The sequence below is a fragment of the Hyperolius riggenbachi genome, chromosome 4 (assembly GCF_040937935.1).
Source record: "Hyperolius riggenbachi isolate aHypRig1 chromosome 4, aHypRig1.pri, whole genome shotgun sequence".
NCBI lineage: Eukaryota > Metazoa > Chordata > Amphibia > Anura > Hyperoliidae > Hyperolius > Hyperolius riggenbachi.
The window spans coordinates 40,985,529-41,006,701 of NC_090649.1; the positions used below are offsets into that span (position 1 = coordinate 40,985,529).

The 21,173-nt window shown below is 45.8% G+C and overlaps 19 non-coding genes across 19 annotated transcripts; 9 read left to right on the plus strand and 10 right to left on the minus strand.

Annotated features, from left to right (window-relative positions):
* Window positions 1-207: 207 nt before the first annotated feature.
* On the minus strand, window positions 208-278 carry TRNAG-GCC (transfer RNA glycine (anticodon GCC)). Its single transcript has one exon. It is a non-coding gene; the product is annotated as a tRNA-Gly (tRNA).
* A 134-nt stretch (window positions 279-412) lies between these two features.
* Window positions 413-485, plus strand: TRNAK-CUU (transfer RNA lysine (anticodon CUU)). Its single transcript has one exon. It is a non-coding gene; the product is annotated as a tRNA-Lys (tRNA).
* A 2,021-nt stretch (window positions 486-2,506) lies between these two features.
* Window positions 2,507-2,577, minus strand: TRNAG-GCC (transfer RNA glycine (anticodon GCC)). The gene has a single exon. It is a non-coding gene; the product is annotated as a tRNA-Gly (tRNA).
* Window positions 2,578-4,102: 1,525 nt separating this feature from the next.
* Window positions 4,103-4,173, minus strand: TRNAG-GCC (transfer RNA glycine (anticodon GCC)). Its single transcript has one exon. It is a non-coding gene; the product is annotated as a tRNA-Gly (tRNA).
* Window positions 4,174-5,698: 1,525 nt separating this feature from the next.
* Window positions 5,699-5,769, minus strand: TRNAG-GCC (transfer RNA glycine (anticodon GCC)). The gene has a single exon. It is a non-coding gene; the product is annotated as a tRNA-Gly (tRNA).
* Window positions 5,770-5,903: 134 nt separating this feature from the next.
* Window positions 5,904-5,976, plus strand: TRNAK-CUU (transfer RNA lysine (anticodon CUU)). Its single transcript has one exon. It is a non-coding gene; the product is annotated as a tRNA-Lys (tRNA).
* Window positions 5,977-7,319: 1,343 nt separating this feature from the next.
* On the minus strand, window positions 7,320-7,390 carry TRNAG-GCC (transfer RNA glycine (anticodon GCC)). Its single transcript has one exon. It is a non-coding gene; the product is annotated as a tRNA-Gly (tRNA).
* Window positions 7,391-8,915: 1,525 nt separating this feature from the next.
* TRNAG-GCC (transfer RNA glycine (anticodon GCC)) lies at window positions 8,916-8,986 on the minus strand. Its single transcript has one exon. It is a non-coding gene; the product is annotated as a tRNA-Gly (tRNA).
* A 134-nt stretch (window positions 8,987-9,120) lies between these two features.
* On the plus strand, window positions 9,121-9,193 carry TRNAK-CUU (transfer RNA lysine (anticodon CUU)). The gene has a single exon. It is a non-coding gene; the product is annotated as a tRNA-Lys (tRNA).
* A 1,342-nt stretch (window positions 9,194-10,535) lies between these two features.
* On the minus strand, window positions 10,536-10,606 carry TRNAG-GCC (transfer RNA glycine (anticodon GCC)). Its single transcript has one exon. It is a non-coding gene; the product is annotated as a tRNA-Gly (tRNA).
* A 134-nt stretch (window positions 10,607-10,740) lies between these two features.
* TRNAK-CUU (transfer RNA lysine (anticodon CUU)) lies at window positions 10,741-10,813 on the plus strand. The gene has a single exon. It is a non-coding gene; the product is annotated as a tRNA-Lys (tRNA).
* Window positions 10,814-13,964: 3,151 nt separating this feature from the next.
* On the plus strand, window positions 13,965-14,037 carry TRNAK-CUU (transfer RNA lysine (anticodon CUU)). Its single transcript has one exon. It is a non-coding gene; the product is annotated as a tRNA-Lys (tRNA).
* A 1,343-nt stretch (window positions 14,038-15,380) lies between these two features.
* TRNAG-GCC (transfer RNA glycine (anticodon GCC)) lies at window positions 15,381-15,451 on the minus strand. The gene has a single exon. It is a non-coding gene; the product is annotated as a tRNA-Gly (tRNA).
* Window positions 15,452-15,585: 134 nt separating this feature from the next.
* TRNAK-CUU (transfer RNA lysine (anticodon CUU)) lies at window positions 15,586-15,658 on the plus strand. Its single transcript has one exon. It is a non-coding gene; the product is annotated as a tRNA-Lys (tRNA).
* A 1,522-nt stretch (window positions 15,659-17,180) lies between these two features.
* On the plus strand, window positions 17,181-17,253 carry TRNAK-CUU (transfer RNA lysine (anticodon CUU)). Its single transcript has one exon. It is a non-coding gene; the product is annotated as a tRNA-Lys (tRNA).
* A 1,343-nt stretch (window positions 17,254-18,596) lies between these two features.
* Window positions 18,597-18,667, minus strand: TRNAG-GCC (transfer RNA glycine (anticodon GCC)). Its single transcript has one exon. It is a non-coding gene; the product is annotated as a tRNA-Gly (tRNA).
* Window positions 18,668-18,801: 134 nt separating this feature from the next.
* On the plus strand, window positions 18,802-18,874 carry TRNAK-CUU (transfer RNA lysine (anticodon CUU)). The gene has a single exon. It is a non-coding gene; the product is annotated as a tRNA-Lys (tRNA).
* Window positions 18,875-20,217: 1,343 nt separating this feature from the next.
* Window positions 20,218-20,288, minus strand: TRNAG-GCC (transfer RNA glycine (anticodon GCC)). Its single transcript has one exon. It is a non-coding gene; the product is annotated as a tRNA-Gly (tRNA).
* A 134-nt stretch (window positions 20,289-20,422) lies between these two features.
* TRNAK-CUU (transfer RNA lysine (anticodon CUU)) lies at window positions 20,423-20,495 on the plus strand. The gene has a single exon. It is a non-coding gene; the product is annotated as a tRNA-Lys (tRNA).
* Window positions 20,496-21,173: the final 678 nt, after the last annotated feature.

Genomic DNA, 21,173 nt, shown 5'->3' on the forward strand with positions numbered 1-21,173 from the left:
GCACGCAAGTGTCCCAAGGCTGCTTTAACTTGTGTGTCTTAGAGTCATGTTTGCTGGGTACTAGTGTCCCTCTTCTCGACTGTCAGCCAGCACTGTGGCCAAGTGCCACGGTGACTCTTGCAAATGTCCTTAAATGGCTTCTGGCCTGCAGAGATGTCTTAAGCTTGAGAAGTGCAAAGTGTGGAGGTGTGCCAAAATCCTAGCATTTGCATTGGCCGGGAATCGAACCCAGGCCTCCCGCGTGGCAGGCGAGAATTCTACCACTGAACCACCAATGCCTTGCCCTGTTGCTCGGTGCTGAAAAACGTGGCCAGCCAAATCAGGCCATACAAGATTGCCTTCTTCTGTGCGGATGGCAAAGGTGAGGCTGGCGCCATTTTGCAATTTTTGACATTTCAGCTCAAGCAAGCAAGCCCGGCTAGCTCAGTCGGTAGAGCATGAGACTCTTAATCTCAGGGTCGTGGGTTCGAGCCCCACGTTGGGCGATCAAAGCTTCTCCTTTTACTTTCTACTAGGCAGAGCTCCTCCAAAACGATTACAAACCATCACCAGGCCATCACTTCCTCTTTCACATGCCACTCCCCACTCCCTTTGCTAACAAACGAAAATGTCATCTCAGCTTTCCCCTTCACTTTTACTCACACAACCTCTTTTAACAACTTTTCAGCAAAAGTGCTTCACCACCCCAAGAAAGAGAAAAACACTCCTTCTTACAATCTTACTCATCTTTCCTATACTACTTTTCTTATCTGCTTTTCACAGCTTTCCGTTGGCTTTACTCCAGTCCTTTTGTCAAGGAGAGACTTACAATCAATCACTTGACAAGGAACAACCACCTGAAAGATACTCATTCTCGTATGCCTGGTGCACACCATGCAATTCCCCATCAGATAGATGGGCCGATAGATCCTTTCCGACAGACAGGATCGGATTTCCGTTCGGATTTCCGATCACTACTATGCAAATCGATCAGAAAAACGATCGGAAATCAGATCGGACCTGCCGGAAATCATCTGTTCGACCCATCTATCTGACAGGCATTGGTATGGTGTGTATTAGGCTTTGCACTCCAAAGGTGCACACATAGCAGTATGAGGAGGGCACTCTGCACACGGCCTGAGATTTAGCTGAGAGGATTGAAAAAAAGGAAGTTGCTCTTTCCCTTAACTTGTTTTTAGATGAGGTACTTCCCAACAAAAGTTACAAACCAAAAGCCTTTCAGTCCCGGCAAGCAAAAAAAAGTGGTTGCTTTCATTTGACTTAAGTTTGTTACTACTTTTTTTTCTGTACTTTTAGTATGTTTTCTTAATTGCTAGGTGCTGGGAAAGCAAGTTGTAGGTAAGCTGACACAACATCTCAACATCTACTGTGAGAAAACTCAGGACAAAAGTAGAATGAATGAGGGCCTAGAGAGAACGTTCCAAATTTGAGCAAGGCCCTGAGTAGAGTGCAAAGACAACAAGGCAAAAAGTTGTAAAACAACACCAGATGAGCAGATGCTGCTGACTTGGCATTTCCGAGGCTTTTCTAGACAGTTAAAAAGAAGCCTAATAGGTGAGTACTGGAGAGGGAGAGATGCTGCACGTCACTGGCACTGCTAGAAGACATGCAAGGCCTTTGGGCACTAGGGATGCTCATTCGGATTCCGCGGAAATGCAATTTCCGAAATTCCGATCGGAAATTGCATTTCCGTATCGGAATGCGGAAATCGGTAATGCTAGTGCCGTAGGCGGATTTCCGCCGGAAATCACGGAAATTTCCGCCGGAAATCGCGGAAAATACACCCGACTTTAACATCGATTTTCTCAAAAACTATAAGGTCTTTTTGAAAACTTTTTTTTGCATCTTGTTCACAAGATTTGGTTTAATAAACGCTGAAAATTTGGTGTTTCTAGGACTTAAGGGGGCTTTTCTATTAACCACTAAAGTCGGCGGTTTTTTACTGTAATGTAAAATGCAGAAAATCTGCATCTGCCTATTTTCTGCATTTTACATTACAGTAAAAATCTGCCGACTTTAGCAGTTAATGGCAAAGCCCCCGTAAGCCCTAGAAACACCAAATTTTCAGGGTTTATTAAACAGAACCTTCTGAGCAAGATGCAAAAAAAAGTTTTTAAAAAGACCTTATAGTTTTTGAGAAAATTGATGTTAAAGTCGGGCGGAATTTCCGCGATTTCCGGCGGAAATTCCGCCTTGGAATGCGGAAATTGGTAGCGGAAAGCGGAATCGGTAATCGGTACATGACGGAATGCGGAATTACCGCGGAATCGGAATTTGGCATTCCGACCATCCCTATTGGGCACGCAAGTGTCCCAAGGCTGCTTTAACTTGTGTGTCTTAGAGTCATGTTTGCTGGGTACTAGTGTCCCTCTTCTCGACTGTCAGCCAGCACTGTGGCCAAGTGCCACGGTGACTCTTGCAAATGTCCTTAAATGGCTTCTGGCCTGCAGAGATGTCTTAAGCTTGAGAAGTGCAAAGTGTGGAGGTGTGCCAAAAGCCTAGCATTTGCATTGGCCGGGAATCAAACCCGGGCCTCCCGCGTGGCAGGCGAGAATTCTACCACTGAACCACCAATGCCTTGCCCTGTTGCTCGGTGCTAAAAAACGTGGCCAGCCAAATCAGGCCATACAAGATTGCCTTCTTCTGTGCGGATGGCAAAGGTGAGGCTGGCGCCATTTTGCAATTTTTGACATTTCAGCTCAAGCAAGCAAGCCCGGCTAGCTCAGTCGGTAGAGCATGAGACTCTTAATCTCAGGGTTGTGGGTTCGAGCCCCATGTTGGGCGATCAAAGCTTCTCCTTTTACTTTCTACTAGGCAGAGCTCCTCCAAAACGATTACAAACCATCACCAGGCCATCACTTCCTCTTTCACATGCCACTCCCCACTCCCTTTGCTAACAAACGAAAATGTCATCTCAGCTTTCCCCTTCACTTTTACTCACACAACCTCTTTTAACAACTTTTCAGCAAAAGTGCTTCACCACCCCAAGAAAGAGAAAAACACTCCTTCTTACAATCTTACTCATCTTTCCTATACTACTTTTCTTATCTGCTTTTCCCAGATTTCCGTTGGCTTTACTCCAGTCCTTTTGTCAAGGAGAGACTTACAATCAATCACTTGACAAGGAACAACCACCTGAAAGATACTCATTCTCGTATGCCTGGTGCACACCATGCAATTCCCCATCAGATAGATGGGCCGATAGATCCTTTCCGACAGACACGATCGGATTTCACTACTATGCAAATCAATCAGAAAAACGATCGGAAATCAGATCGGACCTGCCGGAAATCATCTGTTCGACCCATCTATCTGACAGGCATTGGTATGGTGTGTATTAGGCTTTGCACTCCAAAGGTGCTCACATAGCAGTATGAGGAGGGCACTCTGCACACGGCCTGACATTTAGCTGAGAGGATTGAAAAAAAGGAAGTTGCTCTTTCCCTTAACTTGTTTTTAGATGAGGTACTTCCCAACAAAAGTTACAAACCAAAAAGCCTTTCAGTCCCGGCAAGCAAAAAAAGTGGTTGCTTTCATTTGACTTAAGTTTGTTACTACTTTTTTTTCTGTACTTTTAGTATGTTTTCTTAATTGCTAGGTGCTGGGAAAGCAAGTTGTAGGTAAGCTGACACAACATCTCAACATCTACTGTGAGAAAACTCAGGACAAAAGTAGAATGAATGAGGGCCTAGAGAGAACGTTCCAAATTTGACCAAGGCCCTGAGTAGAGTGCAAAGACAACAAGGCAAAAAGTTGTAAAACAACACCAGATGAGCAGATGCTGCTGACTTGGCATTTCCGAGGCTTTTCTAGACAGTTAAAAAGAAGCCTAATAGGTGAGAGGGAGAGATGCTGCACGTCACTGGCACTGCTAGAAGACATGCAAGGCCTTTGGGCACGCAAGTGTCCCAAGGCTGCTTTAACTTGTGTGTCTTAGAGTCATGTTTGCTGGGTACTAGTGTCCCTCTTCTCGACTGTCAGCCAGCACTGTGGCCAAGTGCCACGGTGACTCTTGCAAATGTCCTTAAATGGTTTCTGGCCTGCAGAGATGTCTTAAGCTTGAGAAGTGCAAAGTGTGGAGGTGTGCCAAAAGCCTAGCATTTGCATTGGCCGGGAATCGAACCCGGGCCTCCCGCGTGGCAGGCGAGAATTCTACCACTGAACCACCAATGCGTTGCCCGTTTGCTCGGTGCTGAAAAACGTGGCCAGCCAAATCAGGCCATACAAGATTGCCTTCTTCTGTGCGGATGGCAAAGGTGAGGCTGGCGCCATTTTGCAATTTTTGACATTTCAGCTCAAGCAAGCAAGCCCGGCTAGCTCAGTCGGTAGAGCATGAGACTCTTAATCTCACGGTCGTGGGATCGAGCCCCACGTTGGGCGATCAAAGCTTCTCCTTTTACTTTCTACTAGGCAGAGCGCCTCCAAAACGATTACAAACCATCACCAGGCCATCACTTCCTCTTTCACATGCCACTCCCCACTCCCTTTGCTAACAAACGAAAATGTCATCTCAGCTTTCCCCTTCACTTTTACTCACACAACCTCTTTTAACAACTTTTCAGCAAAAGTGCTTCACCACCCCAAGAAAGAGAAAAACACTCCTTCTTACAATCTTACTCATCTTTCCTATACTACTTTTCTTATCTGCTTTTCCCAGATTTCCGTTGGCTTTACTCCAGTCCTTTTGTCAAGGAGAGACTTACAATCAATCACTTGACAAGGAACAACCACCTGAAAGATACTCATTCTCGTATGCCTGGTGCACACCATGCAATTCCCCATCAGATAGATGGGCCGATAGATCCTTTCCGACAGACACGATCGGATTTCACTACTATGCAAATCAATCAGAAAAACGATCGGAAATCAGATCGGACCTGCCGGAAATCATCTGTTCGACCCATCTATCTGACAGGCATTGGTATGGTGTGTATTAGGCTTTGCACTCCAAAGGTGCTCACATAGCAGTATGAGGAGGGCACTCTGCACACGGCCTGAGATTTAGCTGAGAGGATTGAAAAAAAGGAAGTTGCTCTTTCCCTTAACTTGTTTTTAGATGAGGTACTTCCCAACAAAAGTTACAAACCAAAAAGCCTTTCAGTCCCGGCAAGCAAAAAAAGTGGTTGCTTTCATTTGACTTAAGTTTGTTACTACTTTTTTTTCTGTACTTTTAGTATGTTTTCTTAATTGCTAGGTGCTGGGAAAGCAAGTTGTAGGTAAGCTGACACAACATCTCAACATCTACTGTGAGAAAACTCAGGACAAAAGTAGAATGAATGAGGGCCTAGAGAGAACGTTCCAAATTTGACCAAGGCCCTGAGTAGAGTGCAAAGACAACAAGGCAAAAAGTTGTAAAACAACACCAGATGAGCAGATGCTGCTGACTTGGCATTTCCGAGGCTTTTCTAGACAGTTAAAAAGAAGCCTAATAGGTGAGAGGGAGAGATGCTGCACGTCACTGGCACTGCTAGAAGACATGCAAGGCCTTTGGGCACGCAAGTGTCCCAAGGCTGCTTTAACTTGTGTGTCTTAGAGTCATGTTTGCTGGGTACTAGTGTCCCTCTTCTCGACTGTCAGCCAGCACTGTGGCCAAGTGCCACGGTGACTCTTGCAAATGTCCTTAAATGGCTTCTGGCCTGCAGAGATGTCTTAAGCTTGAGAAGTGCAAAGTGTGGAGGTGTGCCAAAATCCTAGCATTTGCATTGGCCGGGAATCGAACCCAGGCCTCCCGCGTGGCAGGCGAGAATTCTACCACTGAACCACCAATGCCTTGCCCTGTTGCTCGGTGCTGAAAAACGTGGCCAGCCAAATCAGGCCATACAAGATTGCCTTCTTCTGTGCGGATGGCAAAGGTGAGGCTGGCGCCATTTTGCAATTTTTGACATTTCAGCTCAAGCAAGCAAGCCCGGCTAGCTCAGTCGGTAGAGCATGAGACTCTTAATCTCAGGGTCGTGGGTTCGAGCCCCACGTTGGGCGATCAAAGCTTCTCCTTTTACTTTCTACTAGGCAGAGCTCCTCCAAAACGATTACAAACCATCACCAGGCCATCACTTCCTCTTTCACATGCCACTCCCCACTCCCTTTGCTAACAAACGAAAATGTCATCTCAGCTTTCCCCTTCACTTTTACTCACACAACCTCTTTTAACAACTTTTCAGCAAAAGTGCTTCACCACCCCAAGAAAGAGAAAAACACTCCTTCTTACAATCTTACTCATCTTTCCTATACTACTTTTCTTATCTGCTTTTCACAGCTTTCCGTTGGCTTTACTCCAGTCCTTTTGTCAAGGAGAGACTTACAATCAATCACTTGACAAGGAACAACCACCTGAAAGATACTCATTCTCGTATGCCTGGTGCACACCATGCAATTCCCCATCAGATAGATGGGCCGATAGATCCTTTCCGACAGACAGGATCGGATTTCCGTTCGGATTTCCGATCACTACTATGCAAATCGATCAGAAAAACGATCGGAAATCAGATCGGACCTGCCGGAAATCATCTGTTCGACCCATCTATCTGACAGGCATTGGTATGGTGTGTATTAGGCTTTGCACTCCAAAGGTGCACACATAGCAGTATGAGGAGGGCACTCTGCACACGGCCTGAGATTTAGCTGAGAGGATTGAAAAAAAGGAAGTTGCTCTTTCCCTTAACTTGTTTTTAGATGAGGTACTTCCCAACAAAAGTTACAAACCAAAAGCCTTTCAGTCCCGGCAAGCAAAAAAAAGTGGTTGCTTTCATTTGACTTAAGTTTGTTACTACTTTTTTTTCTGTACTTTTAGTATGTTTTCTTAATTGCTAGGTGCTGGGAAAGCAAGTTGTAGGTAAGCTGACACAACATCTCAACATCTACTGTGAGAAAACTCAGGACAAAAGTAGAATGAATGAGGGCCTAGAGAGAACGTTCCAAATTTGAGCAAGGCCCTGAGTAGAGTTCAAAGACAACAAGGCAAAAAGTTGTAAAACAACACCAGATGAGCAGATGCTGCTGACTTGGCATTTCCGAGGCTTTTCTAGACAGTTAAAAAGAAGCCTAATAGGTGAGTACTGGAGAGGGAGAGATGCTGCACGTCACTGGCACTGCTAGAAGACATGCAAGGCCTTTGGGCACGCAAGTGTCCCAAGGCTGCTTTAACTTGTGTGTCTTAGAGTCATGTTTGCTGGGTACTAGTGTCCCTCTTCTCGACTGTCAGCCAGCACTGTGGCCAAGTGCCACGGTGACTCTTGCAAATGTCCTTAAATGGCTTCTGGCCTGCAGAGATGTCTTAAGCTTGAGAAGTGCAAAGTGTGGAGGTGTGCCAAAAGCCTAGCATTTGCATTGGCCGGGAATCAAACCCGGGCCTCCCGCGTGGCAGGCGAGAATTCTACCACTGAACCACCAATGCCTTGCCCTGTTGCTCGGTGCTGAAAAACGTGGCCAGCCAAATCAGGCCATACAAGATTGCCTTCTTCTGTGCGGATGGCAAAGGTGAGGCTGGCGCCATTTTGCAATTTTTGACATTTCAGCTCAAGCAAGCAAGCCCGGCTAGCTCAGTCGGTAGAGCATGAGACTCTTAATCTCAGGGTTGTGGGTTCGAGCCCCATGTTGGGCGATCAAAGCTTCTCCTTTTACTTTCTACTAGGCAGAGCTCCTCCAAAACGATTACAAACCATCACCAGGCCATCACTTCCTCTTTCACATGCCACTCCCCACTCCCTTTGCTAACAAACGAAAATGTCATCTCAGCTTTCCCCTTCACTTTTACTCACACAACCTCTTTTAACAACTTTTCAGCAAAAGTGCTTCACCACCCCAAGAAAGAGAAAAACACTCCTTCTTACAATCTTTCTCATCTTTCCTATACTACTTTTCTTATCTGCTTTTCCCAGATTTCCGTTGGCTTTACTCCAGTCCTTTTGTCAAGGAGAGACTTACAATCAATCACTTGACAAGGAACAACCACCTGAAAGATACTCATTCTCGTATGCCTGGTGCACACCATGCAATTCCCCATCAGATAGATGGGCCGATAGATCCTTTCCGACAGACACGATCGGATTTCACTACTATGCAAATCAATCAGAAAAACGATCGGAAATCAGATCGGACCTGCCGGAAATCATCTGTTCGACCCATCTATCTGACAGGCATTGGTATGGTGTGTATTAGGCTTTGCACTCCAAAGGTGCTCACATAGCAGTATGAGGAGGGCACTCTGCACACGGCCTGAGATTTAGCTGAGAGGATTGAAAAAAAGGAAGTTGCTCTTTCCCTTAACTTGTTTTTAGATGAGGTACTTCCCAACAAAAGTTACAAACCAAAAAGCCTTTCAGTCCCGGCAAGCAAAAAAAGTGGTTGCTTTCATTTGACTTAAGTTTGTTACTACTTTTTTTTCTGTACTTTTAGTATGTTTTCTTAATTGCTAGGTGCTGGGAAAGCAAGTTGTAGGTAAGCTGACACAACATCTCAACATCTACTGTGAGAAAACTCAGGACAAAAGTAGAATGAATGAGGGCCTAGAGAGAACGTTCCAAATTTGACCAAGGCCCTGAGTAGAGTGCAAAGACAACAAGGCAAAAAGTTGTAAAACAACACCAGATGAGCAGATGCTGCTGACTTGGCATTTCCGAGGCTTTTCTAGACAGTTAAAAAGAAGCCTAATAGGTGAGAGGGAGAGATGCTGCACGTCACTGGCACTGCTAGAAGACATGCAAGGCCTTTGGGCACGCAAGTGTCCCAAGGCTGCTTTAACTTGTGTGTCTTAGAGTCATGTTTGCTGGGTACTAGTGTCCCTCTTCTCGACTGTCAGCCAGCACTGTGGCCAAGTGCCACGGTGACTCTTGCAAATGTCCTTAAATGGCTTCTGGCCTGCAGAGATGTCTTAAGCTTGAGAAGTGCAAAGTGTGGAGGTGTGCCAAACTCCTAGCATTTGCATTGGCCGGGAATCGAACCCAGGCCTCCCGCGTGGCAGGCGAGAATTCTACCACTGAACCACCAATGCCTTACCCTGTTGCTCAGTGCTGAAAAACGTGGCCAGCCAAATCAGGCCATACAAGATTGCCTTCTTCTGTGCGGATGGCAAAGGTGAGGCTGGCGCCATTTTGCAATTTTTGACATTTCAGCTCAAGCAAGCAAGCCCGGCTAGCTCAGTCGGTAGAGCATGAGACTCTTAATCTCAGGGTCGTGGGTTCGAGCCCCACGTTGGGCAATCAAAGCTTCTCCTTTTACTTTCTACTAGGCAGAGCTCCTCCAAAACGATTACAAACCATCACCAGGCCATCACTTCCTCTTTCACATGCCACTCCCCACTCCCTTTGCTAACAAACGAAAATGTCATCTCAGCTTTCCCCTTCACTTTTACTCACACAACCTCTTTTAACAACTTTTCAGCAAAAGTGCTTCACCACCCCAAGAAAGAGAAAAACACTCCTTCTTACAATCTTACTCATCTTTCCTATACTACTTTTCTTATCTGCTTTTCACAGCTTTCCGTTGGCTTTACTCCAGTCCTTTTGTCAAGGAGAGACTTACAATCAATCACTTGACAAGGAACAACCACCTGAAAGATACTCATTCTCGTATGCCTGGTGCACACCATGCAATTCCCCATCAGATAGATGGGCCGATAGATCCTTTCCGACAGACAGGATCGGATTTCCGTTCGGATTTCCGATCACTACTATGCAAATCGATCAGAAAAACGATCGGAAATCAGATCGGACCTGCCGGAAATCATCTGTTCGACCCATCTATCTGACAGGCATTGGTATGGTGTGTATTAGGCTTTGCACTCCAAAGGTGCACACATAGCAGTATGAGGAGGGCACTCTGCACACGGCCTGAGATTTAGCTGAGAGGATTGAAAAAAAGGAAGTTGCTCTTTCCCTTAACTTGTTTTTAGATGAGGTACTTCCCAACAAAAGTTACAAACCAAAAGCCTTTCAGTCCCGGCAAGCAAAAAAAGTGGTTGCTTTCATTTGACTTAAGTTTGTTACTACTTTTTTTTCTGTACTTTTAGTATGTTTTCTTAATTGCTAGGTGCTGGGAAAGCAAGTTGTAGGTAAGCTGACACAACATCTCAACATCTACTGTGAGAAAACTCAGGACAAAAGTAGAATGAATGAGGGCCTAGAGAGAACGTTCCAAATTTGAGCAAGGCCCTGAGTAGAGTGCAAAGACAACAAGGCAAAAAGTTGTAAAACAACACCAGATGAGCAGATGCTGCTGACTTGGCATTTCCGAGGCTTTTCTAGACAGTTAAAAAGAAGCCTAATAGGTGAGTACTGGAGAGGGAGAGATGCTGCACGTCACTGGCACTGCTAGAAGACATGCAAGGCCTTTGGGCACGCAAGTGTCCCAAGGCTGCTTTAACTTGTGTGTCTTAGAGTCATGTTTGCTGGGTACTAGTGTCCCTCTTCTCGACTGTCAGCCAGCACTGTGGCCAAGTGCCACGGTGACTCTTGCAAATGTCCTTAAATGGTTTCTGGCCTGCAGAGATGTCTTAAGCTTGAGAAGTGCAAAGTGTGGAGGTGTGCCAAAAGCCTAGCATTTGCATTGGCCGGGAATCGAACCCGGGCCTCCCGCGTGGCAGGCGAGAATTCTACCACTGAACCACCAATGCGTTGCCCTGTTGCTCGGTGCTGAAAAACGTGGCCAGCCAAATCAGACCATACAAGATTGCCTTCTTCTGTGCGGATGGCAAAGGTGAGGCTGGCGCCATTTTGCATTTTTTGACATTTCAGCTCAAGCAAGCAAGCCCGGCTAGCTCAGTCGGTAGAGCATGAGACTCTTAATCTCAGGGTCGTGGGTTCGAGCCCCACGTTGGGCGATCAAAGCTTCACCTTTTACTTTCTACTAGGCAGAGCTCCTCCAAAACGATTACAAACCATCACCAGGCCATCACTTCCTCTTTCACATGCCACTCCCCACTCCCTTTGCTAACAAACGAAAATGTCATCTCAGCTTTCCCCTTCACTTTTACTCACACAACCTCTTTTAACAACTTTTCAGCAAAAGTGCTTCACCACCCCAAGAAAGAGAAAAACACTCCTTCTTACAATCTTACTCATCTTTCCTATACTACTTTTCTTATCTGCTTTTCCCAGATTTCCGTTGGCTTTACTCCAGTCCTTTTGTCAAGGAGAGACTTACAATCAATCACTTGACAAGGAACAACCACCTGAAAGATACTCATTCTCGTATGCCTGGTGCACACCATGCAATTCCCCATCAGATAGATGGGCCGATAGATCCTTTCCGACAGACACGATCGGATTTCCGTTCGGATTTCCGATCACTACTATGCAAATCGATCAGAAAAACGATCGGAAATCAGATCGGACCTGCCAGAAATCATCTGTTCGACCCATCTATCTGACAGGCATTGGTATGGTGTGTATTAGGCTTTGCACTCCAAAGGTGCTCACATAGCAGTATGAGGAGGGCACTCTGCACACGGCCTGAGATTTAGCTGAGAGGATTGAAAAAAAGGAAGTTGCTCTTTCCCTTAACTTGTTTTTAGATGAGGTACTTCCCAACAAAAGTTACAAACCAAAAAGCCTTTCAGTCCCGGCAAGCAAAAAAAGTGGTTGCTTTCATTTGACTTAAGTTTGTTACTACTTTTTTTCTGTACTTTTAGTATGTTTTCTTAATTGCTAGGTGCTGGGAAAGCAAGTTGTAGGTAAGCTGACACAACATCTCAACATCTACTGTGAGAAAACTCAGGACAAAAGTAGAATGAATGAGGGCCTAGAGAGAACGCTCCAAATTTGAGCAAGGCCCTGAGTAGAGTGCAAAGACAACAAGGCAAAAAGTTGTAAAACAACACCAGATGAGCAGATGCTGCTGACTTGGCATTTCCAAGGCTTTTCTAGACAGTTAAAAAGAAGCCTAATAGGTGAGTACTGGAGAGGGAGAGATGCTGCACGTCACTGGCACTGCTAGAAGACATGCAAGGCCTTTGGGCACGCAAGTGTCCCAAGGCTGCTTTAACTTGTGTGTCTTAGAGTCATGTTTGCTGGGTACTAGTGTCCCTCTTCTCGACTGTCAGCCAGCACTGTGGCCAAGTGCCACGGTGACTCTTGCAAATGTCCTTAAATGGCTTCTGGCCTGCAGAGATGTCTTAAGCTTGAGAAGTGCAAAGTGTGGAGGTGTGCCAAAATCCTAGCATTTGCATTGGCCGGGAATCGAACCCGGGCCTCCTACGTGGCAGGCGAGAATTCTACCACTGAACCACCAATGTCTTGCCCTGTTGCTCGGTGCTGAAAAACGTGGCCAGCCAAATCAGGCCATACAAGATTGCCTTCTTCTGTGCGGATGGCAAAGGTGAGGCTGGCGCCATTTTGCAATTTTTGACATTTCAGCTCAAGCAAGCAAGCCCGGCTAGCTCAATCGGTAGAGCATGAGACTCTTAATCTTAGGGTCGTGGGTTCGAGCCCCACGTTGGGCGATCAAAGCTTCTCCTTTTACTTTCTACTAGGCAGAGCTCCTCCAAAACGATTACAAACCATCACCAGGCCATCACTTCCTCTTTCACATGCTACTCCCCACTCCCTTTGCTAACAAACGAAAATGTCATCTCAGCTTTCCCCTTCACTTTTACTCACACAACCTCTTTTAACAACTTTTCAGCAAAAGTGCTTCACCACCCCAAGAAAGAGAAAAACACTCCTTCTTACAATCTTACTCATCTTTCCTATACTACTTTTCTTATCTGCTTTTCCCAGATTTCCGTTGGCTTTACTCCAGTCCTTTTGTCAAGGAGAGACTTACAATCAATCACTTGACAAGGAACAACCACCTGAAAGATACTCATTCTCGTATGCCTGGTGCACACCATGCAATTCCCCATCAGATAGATGGGCCGATAGATCCTTTCCGACAGACACGATCGGATTTCACTACTATGCAAATCAATCAGAAAAACGATCGGAAATCAGATCGGACCTGCCGGAAATCATCTGTTCGACCCATCTATCTGACAGGCATTGGTATGGTGTGTATTAGGCTTTGCACTCCAAAGGTGCTCACATAGCAGTATGAGGAGGGCACTCTGCACACGGCCTGAGATTTAGCTGAGAGGATTGAAAAAAAGGAAGTTGCTCTTTCCCTTAACTTGTTTTTAGATGAGGTACTTCCCAACAAAAGTTACAAACCAAAAAGCCTTTCAGTCCCGGCAAGCAAAAAAAGTGGTTGCTTTCATTTGACTTAAGTTTGTTACTACTTTTTTTTCTGTACTTTTAGTATGTTTTCTTAATTGCTAGGTGCTGGGAAAGCAAGTTGTAGGTAAGCTGACACAACATCTCAACATCTACTGTGAGAAAACTCAGGACAAAAGTAGAATGAATGAGGGCCTAGAGAGAACGTTCCAAATTTGAGCAAGGCCCTGAGTAGAGTGCAAAGACAACAAGGCAAAAAGTTGTAAAACAACACCAGATGAGCAGATGCTGCTGACTTGGCATTTCCGAGGCTTTTCTAGACAGTTAAAAAGAAGCCTAATAGGTGAGTACTGGAGAGGGAGAGATGCTGCACGTCACTGGCACTGCTAGAAGACATGCAAGGCCTTTGGGCACGCAAGTGTCCCAAGGCTGCTTTAACTTGTGTGTCTTAGAGTCATGTTTGCTGGGTACTAGTGTCCCTCTTCTCGACTGTCAGCCAACACTGTGGCCAAGTGCCACGGTGACTCTTGCAAATGTCCTTAAATGGCTTCTGGCCTGCAGAGATGTCTTAAGCTTGAGAAGTGCAAAGTGTGGAGGTGTGCCAAAATCCTAGCATTTGCATTGGCCGGGAATCAAACCCAGGCCTCCCGCGTGGCAGGCGAGAATTCTACCACTGAACCACCAATGCCTTGCCCTGTTGCTCGGTGCTGAAAAACGTGGCCAGCCAAATCAGGCCATACAAGATTGCCTTCTTCTGTGCGGATGGCAAAGGTGAGGCTGGCGCCATTTTGCAATTTTTGACATTTCAGCTCAAGCAAGCAAGCCCGGCTAGCTCAGTCGGTAGAGCATGAGACTCTTAATCTCAGGGTCGTGGGTTCGAGCCCCACGTTGGGCGATCAAAGCTTCTCCTTTTACTTTCTACTAGGCAGAGCTCCTCCAAAACGATTACAAACCATCACCAGGCCATCACTTCCTCTTTCACATGCCACTCCCCACTCCCTTTGCTAACAAACCAAAATGTCATCTCAGCTTTCCCCTTCACTTTTACTCACACAACCTCTTTTAACAACTTTTCAGCAAAAGTGCTTCACCACCCCAAGAAAGAGAAAAACACTCCTTCTTACAATCTTACTCATCTTTCCTATACTACTTTTCTTATCTGCTTTTCACAGCTTTCCGTTGGCTTTACTCCAGTCCTTTTGTCAAGGAGAGACTTACAATCAATCACTTGACAAGGAACAACCACCTGAAAGATACTCATTCTCGTATGCCTGGTGCACACCATGCAATTCCCCATCAGATAGATGGGCCGATAGATCCTTTCCGACAGACAGGATCGGATTTCCGTTCGGATTTCCGATCACTACTATGCAAATCGATCAGAAAAACGATCGGAAATCAGATCGGACCTGCCGGAAATCATCTGTTCGACCCATCTATCTGACAGGCATTGGTATGGTGTGTATTAGGCTTTGCACTCCAAAGGTGCTCACATAGCAGTATGAGGAGGGCACTCTGCACACGGCCTGAGATTTAGCTGAGAGGATTGAAAAAAAGGAAGTTGCTCTTTCCCTTAACTTGTTTTTAGATGAGGTACTTCCCAACAAAAGTTACAAACCAAAAAGCCTTTCAGTCCCGGCAAGCAAAAAAAGTGGTTGCTTTCATTTGACTTAAGTTTGTTACTACTTTTTTTTCTGTACTTTTAGTATGTTTTCTTAATTGCTAGGTGCTGGGAAAGCAAGTTGTAGGTAAGCTGACACAACATCTCAACATCTACTGTGAGAAAACTCAGGACAAAAGTAGAATGAATGAGGGCCTAGAGAGAACGTTCCAAATTTGAGCAAGGCCCTGAGTAGAGTGCAAAGACAACAAGGCAAAAAGTTGTAAAACAACACCAGATGAGCAGATGCTGCTGACTTGGCATTTCCGAGGCTTTTCTAGACAGTTAAAAAGAAGCCTAATAGGTGAGTACTGGAGAGGGAGAGATGCTGCACGTCACTGGCACTGCTAGAAGACATGCAAGGCCTTTGGGCACGCAAGTGTCCCAAGGCTGCTTTAACTTGTGTGTCTTAGAGTCATGTTTGCTGGGTACTAGTGTCCCTCTTCTCGACTGTCAGCCAGCACTGTGGCCAAGTGCCACGGTGACTCTTGCAAATGTCCTTAAATGGCTTCTGGCCTGCAGAGATGTCTTAAGCTTGAGAAGTGCAAAGTGTGGAGGTGTGCCAAAATCCTAGCATTTGCATTGGCCGGGAATCGAACCCGGGCCTCCCGCGTGGCAGGCGAGAATTCTACCACTGAACCACCAATGCCTTGCCCTGTTGCTCGGTGCTGAAAAACGTGGCCAGCCAAATCAGGCCATACAAGATTGCCTTCTTCTGTGCGGATGGCAAAGGTGAGGCTGGCGCCATTTTGCATTTTTTGACATTTCAGCTCAAGCAAGCAAGCCCGGCTAGCTCAGTCGGTAGAGCATGAGACTCTTAATCTCAGGGTCGTGGGTTCGAGCCCCACGTTGGGCGATCAAAGCTTCTCCTTTTACTTTCTACTAGGCAGAGCTCCTCCAAAACGATTACAAACCATCACCAGGCCATCACTTCCTCTTTCACATGCCACTCCCCACTCCCTTTGCTAACAAACGAAAATGTCATCTCAGCTTTCCCCTTCACTTTTACTCATACAACCTCTTTTAACAACTTTTCAGCAAAAGTGCTTCACCACCCCAAGAAAGAGAAAAACACTCCTTCTTACAATCTTACTCATCTTTCCTATACTACTTTTCTTATCTGCTTTTCCCAGATTTCCGTTGGCTTTACTCCAGTCCTTTTGTCAAGGAGAGACTTACAATCAATCACTTGACAAGGAACAACCACCTGAAAGATACTCATTCTCGTATGCCTGGTGCACACCATGCAATTCCCCATCAGATAGATGGGCCGATAGATCCTTTCCGACAGACACGATCGGATTTCACTACTATGCAAATCAATCAGAAAAACGATCGGAAATCAGATCGGACCTGCCGGAAATCATCTGTTCGACCCATCTATCTGACAGGCATTGGTATGGTGTGTATTAGGCTTTGCACTCCAAAGGAGCTCACATAGCAGTATGAGGAGGGCACTCTGCACACGGCCTGAGATTTAGCTGAGAGGATTGAAAAAAAGGAAGTTGCTCTTTCCCTTAACTTGTTTTTAGATGAGGTACTTCCCAACAAAAGTTACAAACCAAAAAGCCTTTCAGTCCCGGCAAGCAAAAAAAGTGGTTGCTTTCATTTGACTTAAGTTTGTTACTACTTTTTTTTCTGTACTTTTAGTATGTTTTCTTAATTGCTAGGTGCTGGGAAAGCAAGTTGTAGGTAAGCTGACACAACATCTCAACATCTACTGTGAGAAAACTCAGGACAAAAGTAGAATGAATGAGGGCCTAGAGAGAACGTTCCAAATTTGAGCAAGGCCCTGAGTAGAGTGCAAAGACAACAAGGCAAAAAGTTGTAAAACAACACCAGATGAGCAGATGCTGCTGACTTGGCATTTCCGAGGCTTTTCTAGACAGTTAAAAAGAAGCCTAATAGGTGAGTACTGGAGAGGGAGAGATGCTGCACGTCACTGGCACTGCTAGAAGACATGCAAGGCCTTTGGGCACGCAAGTGTCCCAAGGCTGCTTTAACTTGTGTGTCTTAGAGTCATGTTTGCTGGGTACTAGTGTCCCTCTTCTCGACTGTCAGCCAGCACTGTGGCCAAGTGCCACGGCGACTCTTGCAAATGTCCTTAAGTGGCTTCTGGCCTGCAGAGATGTCTTAAGCTTGAGAAGTGCAAAGTGTGGAGGTGTGCCAAAATCCTAGCATTTGCATTGGCCGGGAATCGAACCCGCGTGGCAGGCGAGAATTCTACCACTGAACCACCAATGCCTTGCCCTGTTGCTTGGTGCTGAAAAACGTGGCCAGCCAAATCAGGCCATACAAGATTGCCTTCTTCTGTGCGGATGGCAAAGGTGAGGCTGGCGCCATTTTGCAATTTTTGACATTTCAGCTCAAGCAAGCAAGCCCGGCTAGCTCAATCGGTAGAGCATGAGACTCTTAATCTCAGGGTCGTGGGTTCGAGCCCCACGTTGGGCGATCAAAGCTTCTCCTTTTACTTTCTACTAGGCAGAGCTCCTCCAAAACTATTACAAACCATCACCAGGCCATCACTTCCTCTTTCACATGCCACTCCCCACTCCCTTTGCTAACAAACGAAAATGTCATCTCAGCTTTCCCCTTCACTTTTACTCACACAACCTCTTTTAACAACTTTTCAGCAAAAGTGCTTCACCACCCCAAGAAAGAGAAAAACACTCCTTCTTACAATCTTACTCATCTTTCCTATACTACTTTTCTTATCTGCTTTTCACAGCTTTCCGTTGGCTTTACTCCAGTCCTTTTGTCAAGGAGAGACTTACAATCAATCACTTGACAAGGAACAACCACCTGAAAGATACTCATTCTCGTATGCCTGGTGCACACCATGCAATTCCCCATCAGATAGATGGGCCGATAGATCCTTTCCGACAGACAGGATCGGATTTCCGTTCGGATTTCCGATCACTACTATGCAAATCGATCAGAAAAACGATCGGAAATCAGATCGGACCTGCCGGAAATCATCTGTTCGACCCATCTATCTGACAGGCATTGGTATGGTGTGTATTAGGCTTTGCACTCCAAAGGTGCTCACATAGCAGTATGAGGAGGGCACTCTGCACACGGCCTGAGATTTAGCTGAGAGGATTGAAAAAAAGGAAGTTGCTCTTTCCCTTAACTTGTTTTTAGATGAGGTACTTCCCAACAAAAGTTACAAACCAAAAAGCCTTTCAGTCCCGGCAAGCAAAAAAAGTGGTTGCTTTCATTTGACTTAAGTTTGTTACTACTTTTTTTTCTGTACTTTTAGTATGTTTTCTTAATTGCTAGGTGCTGGGAAAGCAAGTTGTAGGTAAGCTGACACAACATCTCAACATCTACTGTGAGAAAACTCAGGACAAAAGTAGAATGAATGAGGGCCTAGAGAGAACGTTCCAAATTTGAGCAAGGCCCTGAGTAGAGTGCAAAGACAACAAGGCAAAAAGTTGTAAAACAACACCAGATGAGCAGATGCTGCTGACTTGGCATTTCCGAGGCTTTTCTAGACAGTTAAAAAGAAGCCTAATAGGTGAGTACTGGAGAGGGAGAGATGCTGCACGTCACTGGCACTGCTAGAAGACATGCAAGGCCTTTGGGCATGCAAGTGTCCCAAGGCTGCTTTAACTTGTGTGTCTTAGAGTCATGTTTGCTGGGTACTAGTGTCCCTCTTCTCGACTGTCAGCCAGCACTGTGGCCAAGTGCCACGGTGACTCTTGCAAATGTCCTTAAATGGCTTCTGGCCTGCAGAGATGTCTTAAGCTTGAGAAGTGCAAAGTGTGGAGGTGTGCCAAAATCCTAGCATTTGCATTGGCCGGGAATCGAACCCAGGCCTCCCGCGTGGCAGGCGAGAATTCTACCACTGAACCACCAATGCCTTGCCCTGTTGCTCGGTGCTGAAAAACGTGGCCAGCCAAATCAGGCCATACAAGATTGCCTTCTTCTGTGCGGATGGCAAAGGTGAAGCTGGCGCCATTTTGCAATTTTTGACATTTCAGCTCAAGCAAGCAAGCCCGGCTAGCTCAGTCGGTAGAGCATGAGACTCTTAATCTCAGGGTCGTGGGTTCGAGCCCCACGTTGGGCGATCAAAGCTTCTCCTTTTACTTTCTACTAGGCAGAGCTCCTCCAAAACGATTACAAACCATCACCAGGCCATCACTTCCTCTTTCACATGCCACTCCCCACTCCCTTTGCTAACAAACGAAAATGTCATCTCAGCTTTCCCCTTCACTTTTACTCACACAACCTCTTTTAACAACTTTTCAGCAAAAGTGCTTCACCACCCCAAGAAAGAGAAAAACACTCCTTCTTACAATCTTACTCATCTTTCCTATACTACTTTTCTTATCTGCTTTTCCCAGATTTCCGTTGGCTTTACTCCAGTCCTTTTGTCAAGGAGAGACTTACAATCAATCACTTGACAAGGAACAACCACCTGAAAGATACTCATTCTCGTATGCCTGGTGCACACCATGCAATTCCCCATCAGATAGATGGGCCGATAGATCCTTTCCGACAGACAGGATCGGATTTCCGTTCGGATTTCCGATCACTACTATGCAAATCGATCAGAAAAACGATCGGAAATCAGATCGGACCTGCCGGAAATCATCTGTTCGACCCATCTATCTGACAGGCATTGGTATGGTGTGTATTAGGCTTTGCACTCCAAAGGTGCTCACATAGCAGTATGAGGAGGGCACTCTGCACACGGCCTGAGATTTAGCTGAGAGGATTGAAAAAAAGGAAGTTGCTCTTTCCCTTAACTTGTTTTTAGATGAGGTACTTCCCAACAAAAGTTACAAACCAAAAAGCCTTTCAGTCCCGGCAAGCAAAAAAAGTGGTTGCTTTCATTTGACTTAAGTTTGTTACTACTTTTTTTTCTGTACTTTTAGTATGTTTTCTTAATTGCTAGGTGCTGGGAAAGCAAGTTGTAGGTAAGCTGACACAACATCTCAACATCTACTGTGAGAAAACTCAGGACAAAAGTAGAATGAATGAGGGCCTAGAGAGAACGTTCCAAATTTGAGCAAGGCCCTGAGTAGAGTGCAAAGACAACAAGGCAAAAAGTTGTAAAACAACACCAGATGAGCAGATGCTGCTGACTTGGCATTTCCGAGGCTTTTCTAGACAGTTAAAAAGAAGCCTAATAGGTGAGTACTGGAGAGGGAGAGATGCTGCACGTCACTGGCACTGCTAGAAGACATGCAAGGCCTTTGGGCACGCAAGTGTCCCAAGGCTGCTTTAACTTGTGTGTCTTAGAGTCATGTTTGCTGGGTACTAGTGTCCCTCTTCTCGACTGTCAGCCAGCACTGTGGCCAAGTGCCACGGTGACTCTTGCAAATGTCCTTAAATGGCTTCTGGCCTGCAGAGATGTCTTAAGCTTGAGAAGTGCAAAGTGTGGAGGTGTGCCAAAATCCTAGCATTTGCATTGGCCGGGAATCGAACCCGGGCCTCCCGCGTGGCAGGCGAGAATTCTACCACTGAACCACCAATGCCTTGCCCTGTTGCTCGGTGCTGAAAAACGTGGCCAGCCAAATCAGGCCATACAAGATTGCCTTCTTCTGTGCGGATGGCAAAGGTGAGGCTGGCGCCATTTTGCAATTTTTGACATTTCAGCTCAAGCAAGCAAGCCCGGCTAGCTCAGTCGGTAGAGCATGAGACTCTTAATCTCAGGGTCGTGGGTTCGAGCCCCACGTTGGGCGATCAAAGCTTCTCCTTTTACTTTCTACTAGGCAGAGCTCCTCCAAAACGATTACAAACCATCACCAGGCCATCACTTCCTCTTTCACATGCCACTCCCCACTCCCTTTGCTAACAAACGAAAATGTCATCTCAGCTTTCCCCTTCACTTTTACTCATACAACCTCTTTTAACAACTTTTCAGCAAAAGTGCTTCACCACCCCAAGAAAGAGAAAAACACTCCTTCTTACAATCTTACTCATCTTTCCTATACTACTTTTCTTATCTGCTTTTCCCAGATTTCCGTTGGCTTTACTCCAGTCCTTTTGTCAAGGAGAGACTTACAATCAATCACTTGACAAGGAACAACCACCTGAAAGATACTCATTCTCGTATGCCTGGTGCACACCATGCAATTCCCCATCAGATAGATGGGCCGATAGATCCTTTCCGACAGACACGATCGGATTTCACTACTATGCAAATCAATCAGAAAAACGATCGGAAATCAGATCGGACCTGCCGGAAATCATCTGTTCGACCCATCTATCTGACAGGCATTGGTATGGTGTGTATTAGGCTTTGCACTCCAAAGGAGCTCACATAGCAGTATGAGGAGGGCACTCTGCACACGGCCTGAGATTTAGCTGAGAGGATTGAAAAAAAGGAAGTTGCTCTTTCCCTTAACTTGTTTTTAGAT